A 17,806-nucleotide genomic window follows, 5' to 3' on the forward strand; every position below is an offset into this window, starting at 1 on the left:
TTGGTAAATAAAGTTTTATTGGAACATGGCTATGCCCATTGGTTTGTGTATTATTAATTTCTGATTTCCAGTTGTAACAGCAGAGCTGAATACTTGTGACAGGAACTATATTGTATATAAATCCTAAAATATTATCTTTTACACCCCAGATTTGCTCACACTGGTCTATATTGCATACAGGGAGAAAATATTATGTATTTAGGATCACATTGCTGTGTATATTGTGTATGGGTGGGAGGATAAGGATAGAAAAGTTGGAAAGGAGGCACCACAAAACCAGAAACCTGGCTCACAAAAGTCAGGAGCTAAAGGTGGGGGTAGAAGTAAGTGATTTACATAGTAGTTAAACCAGCTGTAGGAACTAAAATTCCTTAGGCACCAAGGCACAGATCAAAGCAAAGTGTGAGGCTGCTATTAGTGTCTTAGGGCTCAGACCTGAGGTAAAGATATGGAGATTGAGGGTCATTGTAGAATCTCCAGTACCTTTTGAATTCTACTAGTTATCCAAAATCAACAACAAACAAACCACTCCACAAAGGAATGAGCCCCTCCCAAAGAGAACATGACTGTTTCAGAGCAGTCTCTGCACAGCCACGGGGCAGTAGTCCTTCTGCTCACCTATACTTACACAGGTGCTTCTTTTCACCAACTCTCCCTCCGCAGTGCAGCAGCCTCCCTGCCTGCTCATGACCTGTACCAAGCCGGGACTCCTCTTCACTGACCTCCCTCAGGAGAGGCAGCTCTCCTCAAGGCCGCCTGCCTACGACCATGCAGGCCTCTCTCTTAGCAAACCTGTCCCTTCTGAGGTAGCTTTTCCTGCCTTGTGTCCATGCAGGTGTCCTTTATTCTTCTTTCCCTTTTATAAAAGCCTGCTCTTTTGGATACAACTAATGTCTCTGTGTCGTGGAGAAACTCGCCTGAAAACACGTCTGTGCCAGTGAAAGGGAGCTCTGGTGAAACTTTTCCCAGAGTGAACCCAAGGACCCCACTCTCCAAACCCAAGGACTTCAGGTATCTTAATACATTCATTAAAATTTGGAAGGAAATAATGTCAAGCCATAAACAAGGTAAGGTAGGAGGTAGGGGTGTGGTGAAGAGACATATGAAGGCCTTTTGCTTTTCCCTTTATATATTTCTGTTTTGTTTAAATTCGTGTAGATTAAGCATGCATAATTATCATCAGGAGGAATGCTAAAGAAACTTATTTTTAGGAAAATAAAGAAGAAACTAAGGCCACACAGTATAGTGGTGATTTCACCAGGATGGGAATGAGTTCTGCTCACCCCATAGACCTTCCTAGGGTTCTACATTTTATAGTTGCCTATTTCCAGAATCCTGGATATAGTCCGTGACAGTTTATCTATTGCTCTGAGTTTGCCGCAGTTCTGGAGGTCTGGACCTCTCAGGCCAACAGGGATGTATCTGATTCCAGCACACGCTGATATTCCTGTAACTGCATACCCAGCACCAGCAGAGCATCCTCCTCACGCCTGCAAAAAGAGTTTGCAGGACTGAGTTCAACTCCTTCTCCAAGGCGGCATTCAGCTAACTCTCAATTTGGCAGATGCCAGCGCCCATGTGAATCACGGCCTTATTCTGTTTGCACAGTCTTAGAAATATTCTAAGATATGACCTTAAAGAATCTTTTGTCCTTTAATTAGTTCAAACAAAAATCATTAATTATAATCATGCATACCAATGGGCAATATTTAAAGGTATGTAATAAACAGTGGAAGTAAGCCCTCTGCCATTTCTGTCTTCATCATGTGGCTCTTATCCTAGAGACCATTCATGGTTTCTTCCTTTATCCTTCCAAAAATAGTTTGTGCACATGCAAGCATAGTCCAGGGGTAGCATGTTATACATATCATATATTTACATATGTATACATTTAGATTTAAATCTATTAAATACATTTATAGTGTATATTTCTATATATATGCTACATAGGTTTCTAAAAACAGTATAAAATACAGATTGCTTTTTTTTTCCATCCATCAACCGAAGGGCTACATAGTATTCTATATAAAAAGCAATTTATTTAGCCTTTCCCTAATGAACAACATTTAGTTTCTTTTCAGTCTTCATTTATTTCACCCACAGTTTCAATAAACTTATTGCACATATACATTTGTGCACAGATGTGAGTATAAGAGTAGGAAAAATTCTCAGAGCTGAAACTGTTTTCATTTAAAAAATATTTTACTTGTATTTGATATTGCCAAATTATCCCCCAAAGAGGGTACCTTACATCATAATTTTTACCATCTATCACTGAGTTTCTGGTTTTCTATAATATCCCTTCAAAGTGGAATATTATATTAGGCAGGGTGCTTTTGACTGACACCAATAAAATACCCAGCTAAAAGTGGTTAGGGCATTATGTGTTTATTATCTGATAAAATGAAGAGTCCAGAGGTTAGTTAGTTCTAGGGTTGGTTGATGGTGGAATGCACCATCTTTACCGGGAGTTTCTATGCTCTCCAGTTCGCACCCTGTGCCTTCACCACGTTGGCAGTATGAGAGCTGGTGGTCAAATATGACAGAGGTTACTTTAGCTGTCACATAGAGATACATCAGTGACCTATGTCTGGCTTTTTGCACTTAGCAAAATGCCTTCCAGTTTTATCTGGGTTACAGAAAATGGCAGGATCTCCTTTTTAAAGACTGAACTGTAGTCCATTATTGCATATATATATATATATATTGCATATATATTGCATATATTATTGCATATATATATATATATATATATACAAAAGAATTGATAGCAGGATCTAAGATACCTACACTGCCATGTTCACTGCAGCATTGTTCATAATAGCCCAGAAATGGGAGAAACTTCAATGTGCAACAATGTATGTATACACATATATGTATGTCATTTTTTCTTTATTCATCCATTATTCATCATATACATACACATATGTATACATACACATATATGTATGTCATTTTTTCTTTATTCATCCATTGTTGCACATTGAAGTTTCTCCCATTTCTGGGCTATTATGAACAATGCTGCAGTGAACATGGCAGTATAGGTATCTCAGATCCTGCTATCAATTCTTTTGGATATAAACCCAGAAGTGGGATTACTGAATCATGTGGTAGTTCTATTTTTAAATTTTTAAGGAAACACCATATTATTCTCCATGTGGCTACACCAATTTACATTTTCATCCCTAACATATGTTTCCTTCTCCACATTCTTGCCAATGCTTGTTCTTTATTTCTTTTTTAACAACCATCCTAATCAGGTGTGAGGTGATAGTTCACTGTTGTTTTGATTTGCATTTTGCTGATTATAGGTGATTTTAAGCATCTTTTCATATAGTTGTTGGACATTTGTGTGTGTTCTTTGGAGAAATATCTATTCAGTCCCTTTACCCACTTTAAAATGGTTTTATGCTATTGAATTGTAGGAGTTTGTTTATTTACTGACTTGCCTGGATGACTTTAGTGAATTTTCTTTCTCCCTCAAATGTCACTCCTCAGAAGGTCCAACTTAAGGCTTGGGAATGTCACCTGGGAGTGCAGTGATTCTTCCTGGACTTAGTCTTTTCTGTTTCTCTGTTAAACTGTCTCTCTCTAGTATCACACCCAGGTGTTCAGGCTGCGTGAATTGTAGACTGATTACTCTAACTTTTTTTTTTTTTTTTTGACAATAACCTGGGGCATAAATTGCTCCACAGTTTGATCAAATTAAAATAAGAACCTTTTGTAGAAGTAGTTTTTGAAGCAAACTCTTGAGGTTTGTTTTGACCCAGGGGACTCTTCTTAGCTGTCCCTCTCCCTCTTTCTTTCTAGTAAACCAGCTGGCCTGCAGTTAAGCCTGTGCAGTCAGGGATGTATCACCCTGCTGGTAATTGTTTAACATCAAAATCACCATTATTTTCTGGAGTTCTCTTTGATACAAACTTCCCTATGCTTTATTCTCAGCAAAGTAATTTCCTTTGCAGAGGACTTGGGAGCTTTCTCTTCTTTTGGCCTGACTTTTCTGAGCAAGGTTTTTAGACCAGCTGTAGAGATATGGATAAGGACAATGGCATACTTCTCTGAATGACAAGCCTAATTTGTGAGCATTGTGCTGGGTGGAGTCAATAGCCTCTAGCATTTTATTGCCTCCCAGGCATGGGAACTCTGCTTCACAAAGTGCCTGGGCCTGGGCCTTCAGAGTCCCAGCACTCTTTTTTAAAAAATTTATTTATTTATCCATGTAAGAACTGGGGTACAGGCCAGAGGCATAGGGTGGGGAGGGTGTGGTGAGAGGATTCACCAGAGACATAGCAGGGAACAGAACAGGCAGACTGACTGAAATACACTGCTGAGGCGAGCAGCAGGTGAGACAGGAGAGGTCTGCTGCACCATGTGGGTTGCTCCCTGACCTGGATTAAACTCCATGCTGCAGTGGTTGCGGATAGCTTTTTAGTTCTGCAACTAAACCCCTTATGCCACCAGAGAGGCCCAGTCCCAGCATTCTCAACAAAATAGACCTGAGCTTAAGTTTGTGTCCAAAAATTAGACCTAGGTAGAGAAAGGGAGCTCCTGACTTCTTGGCCGTACTCACCTGGAACTTGGTTTCTGCTGCAAAGAGCTAGAAAGGGATCTGCTGGTAGCCTGTGGCCCCTGACTTAGCACAAGTTGAAGGAACCTCATCTTCTTGACCAAAGTCAATCAGAATAGGGCTTCCATCCTGCTGAACTGTGAAAGGAGAGAGAGGAAAGGATCATGGCCCTGGTGCCAGACTCACTATTCTAACAAGATTTAGAGGATTTTTTTAAAAATAAATATTTCTTTACTGACTATATACTCCTAAGAGGAGTCCCAGAGACTTTAGATGGCTATTCTCTTAATTTTTTTTTTAACCAGTTACAGTAATGTCAAATGTTCTGTGTAGCTCCTCACACCACTATTTCAGTCATTGTCTTCTTTAGGAAGTTCTCTTTGAACAAAAAACAAAAGAAAAAAAAAAGAAAAATACATCTCAGTCATGATAATGCAATGTTATTTCAATTAAAAAAAAAAAAAAAAAAAAGAAACCGTACAGCAATGGGCAATATCCAGTCTGGAAAATTCTATGGGATGAAATATCTTATTTCTTTAACAGATGAGGAAAGGGAGACAACAGAAATGGAAGGGAAAAAATGATATGAGACATAGAAACGAATTGAAATTTATGGAATTTATTTAATACCGCTTAAAACAAACTTTAAAATTTTTACGATGATAATGACACTGTTGAAAATGTGCCATTAAGGAAGTATTTTTTAGGTGTGGTCATAGTCCTATGATTAATTTTGTAAAGACTCCTTACAGTTTTAATGGAATAAAATGTTTACAGATTGAAGGATCGTGATGCCTACACATGAAGCTTGTTTTTAAAATTACATAAGATGGAGGGAGTGGTTAAAAGCACAAATGCTACAAGATCGAGGAGGAGATGGACACCTCTAGTCTGTTACACTACTTTGCTTAGTTTTTAAAAGTTACAAATTCTACATCCAAAAAAAAAAAAAAGAAAAAACTTAATAGTTTTTGACAACACAAAGTTTTAGAGAGAATTTAGAACAATAATGAATACACTTGTGGACTGCTGAAAACATGGGGAATTTGTTCACTTCTGAGTAGAAATGTAGCAGCCTCTGTTTTATTTGAAGATGTACCTGACTCCAACCAACCAGCTCTACCATGAGTACGTACACAGAAGTCACCCCACAGGCGCACACAACAGGCAGGCAAAATATTTTCAGAGAAGCACATTTTTGCATGTGAAAAAAATTGGAAGCAACCTAGCTGTCCATCAATTGGAAAATAGACAGATTGTGGTATATTCATCAAACGTACTTCAATAGAGCAGTAAAAGTTAATGAACTATAGCTATATAAATCAACTTTGATGGCTCTCACAGATACAATCCTGAGGTGAAAAATGAAAAGGAAAAAAAAGGAAATTTTCCAAGTGCCCATGTATTTTATGTAAAGTTCTAAACATATTTTACAGTGTGATAGACACACATATAACAACAACTGTAGGTGGTATAAAAGACAAATAACATGAAGGAGACTGGCAGGTGTTGAGTTCTGGGCAGGAGAAGGGAAGCTTGGGGCAAGGACACAAAATGGGCCGGGGATGTGTTGGTAACACGGTAATAGTTATGTTCCAGTTTACACGTTACACAAGGGCTGATTTCAATATTTTTATATCACTACTTATTATGAAGTTTCACAATTTAAAAATGTCAAAGGGGGTCTCCCTGGTGGCGCAAGGGGTTAAAGCACCACACTATGAAGGGGTTAAAGCACCACAGCCTCAGCAGCATGAGTTCCATCCCCGGCCGGCCAGGGAGCTACCCACATGGCGCAACAGACCTCCCCTGTCTCCCCACTGCTCCCCTCAGCAGTGTGCTTCGGTCAATCTGCCTGTTCCGTTTCCCACTCTGTCTTCTGTGAATCCTCTCACCCCCCAACCCCCGCATCTCTGGCCTGCACCCCAGCTCTTGTATGCATAAATGAATAAATTAAAAAAAATTAAAAAAAAGTCAAAGGTGTGAAGGAATAAAATACAAGTTATGAGTATGATGGAGAATGAACACTAAAAAGGGAATATAGCCCCAGCTTAGGAGATGACAGGGAACTCCAAGATAAGGGGATAGTAGTGCTGAAACTTGGAGGATGAAATGCAATCAACGTTTTCTTCTAAAAACAGAAACAGAAAGAAAGTTCAAAATAAGATGCATCATTCTTTTTTTGTCAGGCCTTCCGGCTAAATTAAGACAGCTGTCACCTTGTATTTTTTTCCCATAAGTAGGGAAATAAGAACAGTGTATATATAAACATACAGTGGTTACATTTAATGGTTACATTTAGAATGGCTACAAAAGCATCTGCATAATATTTTCAGTTTTGTCTCAACCTAGGAGGCTAAAGTACTTATTATCGAGCTCTTTAAGAAAAAAAAACCTCTGGGCCTCCCCGGTGGCGCAGCGGTTGAGCGCTGGGTTGCGAAGCTGCGCGCGGCCTCTGCGGCGCCGGTTCGATCCCCGGCTGCTCCCCGGCCACCGAAGGAGGGTCCCACATGGCGCGCAGACCTCTCCTGCCGCCCGCTGCTCCCCTCAGCAGTGTACTTCGGTCCTTCTGCCTGCTCTGCTCCCCGCTCTGGCTCTGGTGAATTCTCTCGCCCTCCCGCGCTTCTGACTGTACCCAGTGCATGTATAAACAAAACAAACAAAGAAACCAGCAAACAAATAAATAAAGCATGCCTCTATAAAAAAAAAAAAAAAAAAAAAAAAAAAAAGAAAAAAAACCTCTGGTCACCAGAAATTTAAATGTTTATTTCCTAGTAATTCTAAATGTATCTTTCTGATTCGGGGGCAGAAACAATAAAAAAACCCTTTTAGTTATAAAACTTCTTATAATCTCGTGTATGAATGCCATTTAATACTAGTTGCAAAGGCCAGAAATAACGACTAAAACTAACTTAAGTCAAAGGAGGGAACTATTTGCTTTTGAGTCTGAAATTCCAAACTAAGGCATAGCATGATCTAGGTGCTCAAATGATATCATAAAGACTTTATCTCTGTGTTCTTATACTCTGCTTTCCTCTGTGCTGACTCTCATAAGCTCTTCCACTGTGTTGGAAGAGGTGGCCAAAGAGCAGATAAAACTGTGCAACCTGCCATTTGTGATTGTTACAAAAATTCCACATGCCGGCTTGGAACAAGTGTCCCACGTGGAAATGGGGGTAAATATAACACCTTTTTGGAAAACATGGTCCATTCAAAAGTGTATTTTTTCTCTAGGAAATACACAAGATTCTTCCACAAGAAGGAAGAACAGATTCAGATGCCTCCCAAATTAATGGCAGACACTTTTTTCTTTAAATAATAGCAATGTCACCTGTACTCCTACTGTTATAGGACAGCCCCGATATTGAACGGGTTGCCTAGCTGTGGGTCCTCACCCCCGCGCTTCTCCTAACACTACCTGTATCGATGTTAATCAACCCTCTCCCACTTTGGGGGCATAGTACATTCTTCTGTCCTTCCTATTTAGTCTCTCACATGTGGTATACTAAATATTCTGGTAAACGAGTAGGGAGTTAACTCCAAAGAATATCTTCAGAAACTCTCTGCAGCCCCCGACACAACTACTTGAACCTCACCTCATATCCTCCATGTCTGTGAGTACCTCTTGGCTGCATGGGCTCATTTAAATGTGACCCCTACTCCATCCATGGCATTAGAACTAGCTCCCCAACCAGGGGTGCACCTAGTCCCTCCCACACACAATTTTCTAACCAGAAACTAGTTGCCCCAGTCCTATCTGTCATGGGCTCAAACACAGAGCCTCCACAATACTTGGACATCATTCCTCAAACAGTAAGGGTTCTGGTGATAGCCACTTGAAGCCACTATTCTTCCAGAACAAGCACTGAGGGACACATCTCAGTGCAAACCTTAGAATGCTGTACTCCCTCTCCTGTGACCATCGCTATTATCCATCATATCCTCCATCTCCTAGGGCTCACAGCCAATAAAGCAGCTCTGGAGCACAACTGTCTGGGTTTGAATCCTGCTCCTCTGACCATTAATTGCATGTCCTCTTTCTTACCCCTGCTCCTCAGTTTTTGTTTGATAAACAGATTGAGTGAGCTGATATTGGTAGCTGGCCTTTCACATAGTCAGTCTTGTGTGTGATGATCAAAATAACAGCCAATCAAACACTATCTTCTTTAGATATAGCTGTTCAGTAGTTATCACATGTCACATCTGCATTTCCAAAACCAGAAAAAGAAAGCTGTCATGGATAATCATAGGTGGGGCACCAATTGTGCAAAAGGAAGCGAGAAAAGGATCAATCAAATGGCCACTACATCGCCCATCCCAGAAAACAGTCCTGAACTGAAGTGATCCCCCATATAGTCAGCATCGAGAGCCTCCACTCCCCACTCACAGAAACAGAGGAGGAGGCAGAAGATACCAGTCAGAGAATTAACAAGCTTTTGTCCACTTGAAAAAAAAGAAATCAGACAGAAGTCCCTAGTTGTAACTACCGAGAAGCTTCCTGGAGGAAGGTGGCTGACTTTTTATCAGATGTGTCACTTGGTGAAATAATTGCTGGCAATAATGGTGCAATAGCAGTCTTCTCAGAGTACTATTTATCCATGTCTGTTCTATCTTTCAACTTCAAAGCACCCACTGCCTCACAGAGCACATCAAAATGACACCTCTGTTGTTAATGACAATGTCTAATGCAACACACAGAAGTCAAGTGATTTCTCTAGATAGGCAAAAGAAAAAAATCTCTCATGGAGAAGCAAGACGTGTGTGTGCACACATCCTGATGCTCTGTTTTAATTCAAAAGTGGGGGAGAAGAAACTGGAATACTGATTTACCCACCTTCAGGAAACATGAGAATCTGAGGAAGGTAAAGGGGCAGAGACACAGAGGAATAATGCCAATAAAGATATCACCGAAAGGGGATTATTTACCAGTTATATATGCCTATGACCAGTCCTCCTTGTAATGTCAGAAAAAACATGGAATGGATTGTGAATAAGAGCGCGAATCTTTCCACTGTCTTTTACCTCCGTTCTATTCAGCAACCAGTTGTTCTAGGATGCGTTTATCCTTCCACCTCTCCTGTCATTCACTATAGGAAAGGGACACTTGAACACGATGACATCCTTGAACCCCTTAACTTGTATAGGGGCCCCCATCAGTAATGTGCATCCTGTGATCACTTCCATCCCACCTCATAGTTAGTGTGGCCTAATCAGAGCAACTATACTCTTAGATGCTTCAGTTTCATTTCCTGAGCTTGTGCTCATCTATCCTGCACATTTCATGTATTCCAGATCAGCATGTCCCTCTTCTGATTGAATCTCCAAGTTGGCTACCAAGAACTCACCTTGAGAATCATGATGATGAGGTATGTTACATGCCTACGGTTTCTAATTTCATCTGGACTCACTGCCTTTTCTCTTTGTAGAGTAGCCTTTCCTAAGTTCAACATGCATAATAGCCAATCGAGGGGCTTATTAAAACACATAATTCTAGGGTGGAGCCTAACAGCTTGCAAGCTCCCATTGCAATAGTATTGATTGGCCCACATACTACACTTTCAGTAGCACTAATGGAGAGCTCCTGGCATATGGTAAAATTCATTAATTAATTGCTTTTAAAAGACCTCAATCTTTTCCTTTCTCTACTTCAGTTGACCTTTTCTACTTGACAACAGCAACAAAAATTAATGTAAATTACAAACTTCTTTAGCTTCCTTCCCCGCCTTTAATGTGATTAATGTTTCAGTAGCTCATATAGCTATATATTGGGGGTATATCTTTATTTTTTTAAAGATTTCTTTATTTATACAAGAACTGGGGTACAGTCCAGATGCATGGGAGGATGAGAGGATTCACCAGAGATAGAGCGGGGAACAGAACAGGGAGACTGACAAACTACACTGCTGAGGGGAGCAGCAGGCGAGACAGGAGAGGTCTGCCATGCCATGGGGGTATATCTTTAAACTTCCATATGAGCACATGTTTTTCTCACCCTCCACTGAAACTCCTGGCCCTTCCTTTCAAACTCCCTTCCTTATGACCGCCCCCCTGCAAACCCCTTTCCTTTCCCCATTTCATCAGATCACTTCTTGGCAATCGTATAACATCAACATAAAATACAAATTCTTTTCATTTTGTGTATATATTTATATATGTAGCAATAAGTTCCTACTAATAATGTCACATTCATACTGTTACGGAAATAGGAAACATGATAAAGAAAAAGCTAAAACCTTGGTGGTGTGTATTGCATAGTCCCATGCTTAGAATATCACACATTCTAAGCAAATCACCCATGCCACCTCACCAGCTGCTCCTGATGGAGAAGATGACTTGATGACTCGCTTCCAGCACACTGCTCATGGAAATGCCCCTTTTCCAGAGAGTCCACTGTATTTTCCAGCTGGCACGACCGTACTCATTTTTTAAGCTCAACTTAAATATCAACTCCACTGTTAAGCCACTGTTGAATTGTAGAGCATTTTTCCCTTCCTAAAGAAATGAATCACTTCATTCTTTGTATTTCCACACCACTGGGTGAATGTGGTCTCTGAGGGCATTGGCTCTGTGAATTTGTTATTTGGTGTATGTATCTTATTCTCCCATCACAAAGTGAGCTCCTTGAGAAAACTTTTTTTTTTTCTTTCTTTTGATTCTAGCCTAAACCTGAATTTTTTGTTTGGTTTAGTTGGGTAGAGAAACTGAAGGTAAGAAGATTAAAAGTTGTTAACCCAAGAAAACATTGAATAGATGTGCTTGAGTTTTAATTTTAAGCTCAACCATGATAATTTATATTTGTAGAGTATTTGAATAATATTTACCTAATAATACATCTTCCTGGTGATTCATCTGTCCCAGACACTGGAAAAATCCAGGTTCTTGTTTCCCAAAAGTTCCTGAGGAGCCAGTAGATTACAAATCCAGGATTTTCATGCTTCTGAAACTTCCAACACTCCCGTGAACAACTGCCTTTAAGGACACACCTTCTAAGCCAAAGCAGTGATGTAGGGCAACTGGCAGGAGTGTGAGAGGTTAGTATGGAAAGTCAAAGGGATCGAGTCCTCCAACCATACAGAGTTTAGAGCACAGTGGGGTGCCCATCCTATCACCCTTCTCAAACATCCACACTTGGTTATATTGTGTTGTGGCTCATTTGTGACATCACATTTGTGACCACCTCCAATGAATACTTGAATTATGTGATCCCACTTTTGAAGGCAAACACATTTCTCCACAGGGTTTCTGTGGATGACAAACTCTTTGGCAAATTTCCTACCTCTGGTTAGAGTTCATCCTACTGTTTCATTGAAAACCTCTGGTTTCCATTTATGTTCATGAGAAAGAAAAAAAAAAAAGACATTCCAGAAATTTTGGAAATCAGTTTCTCAGGTTATTTGTGCCAAGAGACTCAACTGGAAAATTGAGCTACCATCCCTGTGGTACCATAGCCCCCCACAAAACACTAGCCACAGCCAGCTGGTCTCAACCCCCAATGGGGAAGCTAATTATTGAAGCCACATCTTCCTTGATTTAAGATCTTTTAATGGACAGCTAGAAGTTTGACCATCACTTCACACCTGCCATAGTGTCAATCAGTTAAAGGAAAAAAACATTTTTATGTCAATCAGGAAATCCCTGAGGATGTTGTAACCTGTTATGATGAATTACCCTTTGACCACCATGACTCAAAGGCTCTGGCACTAAAAAGCATGTGCCAGAAATAATTAGAAGCTAATCTTAATTGTATTCACACATAAAAGAAGCATTTAGCATGGCATGTTTATATTGTTGCACCAAAAGCTAGGGAGTCCATGTGTCCTGGTGCCACCATCAGTCTCACTGTTAATCAAATGTAGTGGGTTTAGATTCAAAGTCATTGCTCCAATGCTGCAAATATTTAACACCAATGTGATTACTATTATCCTGTGTTAATGTCCTGCCACAAGTGTTAACAAGGCCAGCATAGCAAACTGACTAATTTTCAATGCCCCTAGCACCCTGTGGTGAAAGAGATGGATTTTCCAGGAAACAGCCATTGTGGACGATGGCAATACTTAGGGCTTGTGCTGGAATTACACATTTTTGTAGTTACTAAAACGTCTCCCTCACCCCTCATGAGTTACTGCTCACCAAGGCAAGAAGCTGAATCACCTTATCTCTCCCAGTGACTGCTCTGTTGTGCCTGCCTCCAGGGCATTCATCTGAATGACACCAACCTCAAGGTCGGAATTTGGGCCTTAAATCTTGAACGTGTGATATTTTTCTTTATGGGTCAGGTTTCAGAAAGCCAGATAGAAGAGAGAGAATCACCAACACACCTGGCTTGCACTTGTTCACAACTCATCTCAGCCATTGCAACATCCTGTCCTTAGAATGACCTTACGGAGAAGGAGAGCTGAAGGGAATAGCTACAAAAACGAGAATGGTTGAGGAGTAAATAAAACAACAGGAAGGCAGGCAGGGGCCGCAGTGCCCAGACTGAACCAGAATAAAACAAATTCATTATACTGTAAATTGCCGGCACTATATGGGAGTCTATTACGGGGAGTTTGTGAGAACTAGGAGAGGGGGTGGATTCCTACTATATTCAGTACCATTGAGCACTCTGAGATCCCTGGAGCCAAAGAAATCTAACTCCAGATAGATTGTTCATGGTTGTGGAGGGTGAGAGGAGTAGGTAAATTAAACCCCTAGATAGCCCTGTCTATGGCGTGAAGTACATTACAGTCTTCCACATTTGGACTGTGAATGCTGAGGATAATTTGCCATCCAGAGGCCCAATACCAGGCCAGTCACAGAGTCTACTAGAGTCTACTGTTCAGTATATTTCTGTTGACTTTAAGAGGCTCATGCTGAAGGGCCTTCCTGGAGGCGCAGCGGGTGAGCGCTGGGTTGCGAAGCTGCCCGCAGCCTCTGCAGTGCTGGTTCCATCCAGGGCTGCTCCCCGGCCGCCACCGGAGGAGGGTCCTACATGGTGCGCAGACCTCTCCTGCCGCCTGCTGCTCCCCTCAGCAGTGTACTTCGGTCCTTCTGCCTGCTCTGCTCCCCGCTCTGGTGAATTCTCTCACCCTCCTGCGCTTCTGACTGTACCCAGTGCATGTATAAATAAATAAATAAATCTTAAAAAAAGGGGGGGCTCATGCTGAAATGGTAAAATGCTTTGCACATAGTAAGCACTCAATAAATATCAGAGACTCAGTAGTTATACAATCACCAACTCCATTTAATCTTCCCCCTTCCACAGTGGATGTAAAATCCACATTATAAGATGCAAGAGGCTTCTCAGCCTCACATCATTGCATCATTTATTCATTTAACAAATATTCACAGAATAGTTTCTATGTGATAGGCACTATCAATCACATGCTCTGGTATCTGGTAGAATCTTCGGCATCTGATGAAGCTGGGTTCAAATTCTGGCTCTGGGATAACAAGTAAATTCCTTCACATCTTTGAGCTGCAGTTTCCTTCTCTGCAAAGTGAGCATAATAATAATGCTTCCTGTAGGTTATTGTAAAGATGAAAGAGCTTATATAGTGAGACACTTAGCCCAGAACTTAACACAGTGAACTGAATCATTGCGGTAAATCAAGGCCCCCCAAATTCAGGCATCACTGTGAACTCCACCCTGCCTTACACAGTTTGTGTTAGCTTTATCTTTTTCTTGAACTCAGTACTTGTTATCTGTACTGTCAAGTTCAGCTCTTAACTTACTTTCTTTCTTTCTTTCTTTCTTTCTTTCTTTCTTTCTTTCTTTCTTTCTTTCTTTCTTTCTTTCTTTTTTTCTTTCTTTCTATCTTTCTTTCTTAGATGTATTTATTTATGCATACAAGAGCTGGGGTACAGGCCAGAGGTGTGGGGGAGGGGGAGAGGATTCACCAGAGAGAGAGCGGGGAGCAGAACAGGCAGATTGACAGAAATACCCTGCTGAGGGGAGCAGCAGGGGAGTCAGGAGAGATCTGCTGCACCATGTAGGTTGCTCCCTGGCAGGCTGGGAGATTGAACTCATGCTGCAGAGGCTGTGGAATACTTCATAGGTTGCGTCTTAACCCCTTGCACCACCAGGGAGGCCCCCCTTTTTTTAAAGATTTATTTATGCATACAAGAACTGAGGTACAGGCAAGAGGTGTGTGTTTGGGGGGCGGGGGTGAGAGGATTCATCAAAGAATGGGGAGCAGAACAGGCAGATTGACTGAAATACACTGCTGAGGGGAGCAGCAGGTGAGTCAGGAGAGGTCTGCTGCGCTATGTGGGTTAGCTCCATGGCCAGGGATTGAACTTGTGCTACAGTAGCTGCAGGTAGCTCCATAGTGCTGCATCTTAACCCCTTGCACCACCAGGGAGGCCCAGCTCTTGACTTTTTACATTTACTTGGTAGTCTTTCTTCCTTGGCCTATTGCTTCATGAATTCCCACCTTCATCTTTGCCCAGGGAGAAACACAACTGCAAAGGAGCCTAGGCTATGAGCAAATTATAAGCTGAGAACTGAATCCAGATGAGGATCAATGCAGTGAAAAAGTCTTATCTTCACAAAAGTCAAGTGAGACTTGAAGAAGGATGAGTAGAATCCTTGCAGGGAAAAGTGGGACTCAGAAAATAGAGGAATAGATGAGTACCTGATGGCTTTCCCAAAGAGAAAGGGGTGTGTGTTGTGGGGAGTCTACCAAGCACAGGGCTCTTCTGGGAGGTTGTGTGAACATAGCAGTCCACACCCGGAAGAGGAAGCTGATTTCCCATGTGAATTATGGACACTCAACATAGTTAGGGGCAATTGTTAGTAAGGCTTTCCCTATGATTATTATTACATTTCTGATCTTTAGCACCTGTTGGGTCTAAATAACTTTGGTCCTCTAGGTAGGAAGGGACTGTCTGACTGGCTTTCCCTCTGTACTTCCTGAGTCCCTTGGAACATAGGCTGGGGGCCAAGAACATAATTCTAAGAATGAACTGATAAGCAGCAAAGAGATAAGAAAGAGGCAGTTATGGTGCCTGAATTTGGTGTTCCTCCTTTTTTTTTTATTTAAAGATTTATTTATTTATACAAGCACTGGGTACATTTGGAAGTGCGGGAGGGTGAAAGAATTCACCAGAGCCAGAGTGGGGAACAGAACAGGTAGACTGACGGAGTACACTGCTGAGGGGAGCAGCGGGCAGCAGGAGAGGTCTGCGTGCCATGTGGGACCCTCAACCAGTGGCCAGGGATTGAACTGGCGCTGCAGAGGCTGCGGGCAGCTTCGCAACCCAACGCTCAACCGCTGCACCACTGGGGAGGCCCTGGTGTTCCTCCTTTTAAAGTGAGATTCTTAGCTCTCTGAAATGAATTTGTGCATATGGGAATTTTTTTCCTGTAAGGAGAAGGTCAATAGATTTCATCAGATTCTCAAAGAGGATTGATAATTTGCCCTGCTTTGCTCAGAGAGTGATGTGAGACAATGAGGTCTATGTTTCCAGACATCCATGTGTACATCCCAAGGGCTGACACTGGGGGCAGCAGAAGGACCAAGAAAATTGGGCCAGGGTCTTCCTCACTTCAGAAAGAATGAATCCTTTTTAATGTACTTTATTTAGAAATAGATATACTCTGCTTAAAAAGGTGAGGAAAATAATCATGGAAAATGAAGGGCAGGGTTGTCTAGTTGAACTAGGTCTTTGAGCTCTGTGTCCATTTCCAACCTTATAAGGAGACATCTCATTAACAGCATACTCAGTGTCTCCTGGGTGTCCAGGGATGTGGCCCCAGGCTGAGACCAGAACCTTGATGCTTTATTGACTTTCCAACTGATAACTGCATTTCTCATTCTCCTGGTTCTATCTTGTTATGTCCATATTTTTTCACTTTTTGAATTTCTGGCAACTCCCTTGATTCCTCTCCAGGATGATTTTGTTTTTCCAAACTAGTTAATGTTGCCCCAGCTCTCTGCAGGCCTGATTCCTATCACTCAGATATAGGTCCTCTGATTTGACTTGGGCCCTGACACTGCATAGAGATGTGGATATCCACCATGCTTTAGAAAGCACAGCCACTGCCCTTAAAGCCCAACACCTATTCATTACATCTTCTGAAACTCAGAGGATATTTAAATCAGCCCATCTCAACACCAACTCACAGTTGCAGCCCATCACAGTGTGCCTATTGTTTATAACTCTCAATTCCTCCAATATGAATAATACAGAAATTGAAAAAAACTTACATTCACAATATAGGAAAATGGTCAAAATACTGCAGTATCATTCATTCAATGTTATGGAATGTGGATAATCTGATATTGATGACTATTCAAGAGGACTACTGCAGCTCTCACCATCCAGTGCACATTCCTGCATCCACAAAGTGGAAGAGTGAGAAGAAAAGGGTATTGCTTTAAACAAGTAGCTAAAGCTTTCCCAGAAATCACATGGCACAGTTTTGGTTATGTCCCATTGGTCAGTGCTTTGAGATATGGCTATGCCTGGCTGACAAGGAGACTGAGTATGGGGTTTGCCAATTGGCGCCCCAGGTGGTAACTGAAAAGTTGTTCTCTGGGCTTGATATAGATTACCAGAGTAACCAATAAATTGAGTAAGGCCAGAATGTAGAGAAATAAATCCTGCCTTCCTCTCTTCCTCTCTTGCTTTTCTCTCTCCTTGGTATAATAACACCTAAAATTCCAAGCTGTTGTGATAGCTTTGAGTCTCACAGGTCACCAAAGGTCAGGCATGAATTCCATGTTCTTGCTCAAATTGTCCTTGATCCAGCAGGAAAGGCTCCTCCCCTGAATATTACCAAAAAGCTGGATCAGCTGCACCTCCCTCACCTGGTCTTCAGCCTAAGTGGTTTCACCTTCTTGTCAGAGAGAAGACGTTATCAAACAAGCCAATAACATCCTCCCACACCAACAAAGGCCAGCCCTCCTGCTTATTACCACAAAGCCTACTCCCTAGTCCCCGTGGTCACTCTGCTTCCAGGAGCGATCCTGGTGTGGTCCTGCCCAGCCGTCTCTGCCCGTTTCTTCTGGACTGTGAGTACTTATGATGAACACACTGCTGTCCTTTTCATCTGCCCCACTGCTGGTATTATATGTTCAGTCATTTTATGCTATTTAGGGTTGAGGATTCCTCCCACATCCATGGAGTGAATAGGAAATAATAAACAACCTATCGGTCTTCCTATTTTCTTCCTGCTACTCATGGGAAGGAAAGATTGCATGCCAGACATTTCTCTAGACACTGGAACTACAACAGTGAGCGAGAGAGACTCAA

General features: G+C 41.6%; 1 long non-coding RNA gene across 1 annotated transcript; it reads right to left on the reverse strand.

The window, feature by feature from the left end:
- Positions 1 to 1,130: 1,130 nt before the first annotated feature.
- LOC119234132 (uncharacterized) lies at positions 1,131 to 11,685 on the reverse strand. The gene is made up of 3 exons (XR_005122548.2): positions 11,389 to 11,685; positions 4,571 to 4,704; positions 1,131 to 1,490 (listed from the first exon to the last, which is right to left on the reverse strand). It is a non-coding gene; the product is annotated as an uncharacterized LOC119234132 (long non-coding RNA).
- Between the last annotated feature and the right edge of the window lie 6,121 nt (positions 11,686 to 17,806).

The sequence above is a fragment of the Talpa occidentalis genome, unplaced genomic scaffold, assembly GCF_014898055.3.
Source record: "Talpa occidentalis isolate TD23 unplaced genomic scaffold, MPIMG_talOcc4v2.1 talOcc4.8, whole genome shotgun sequence".
Lineage (NCBI taxonomy): Eukaryota > Metazoa > Chordata > Mammalia > Eulipotyphla > Talpidae > Talpa > Talpa occidentalis.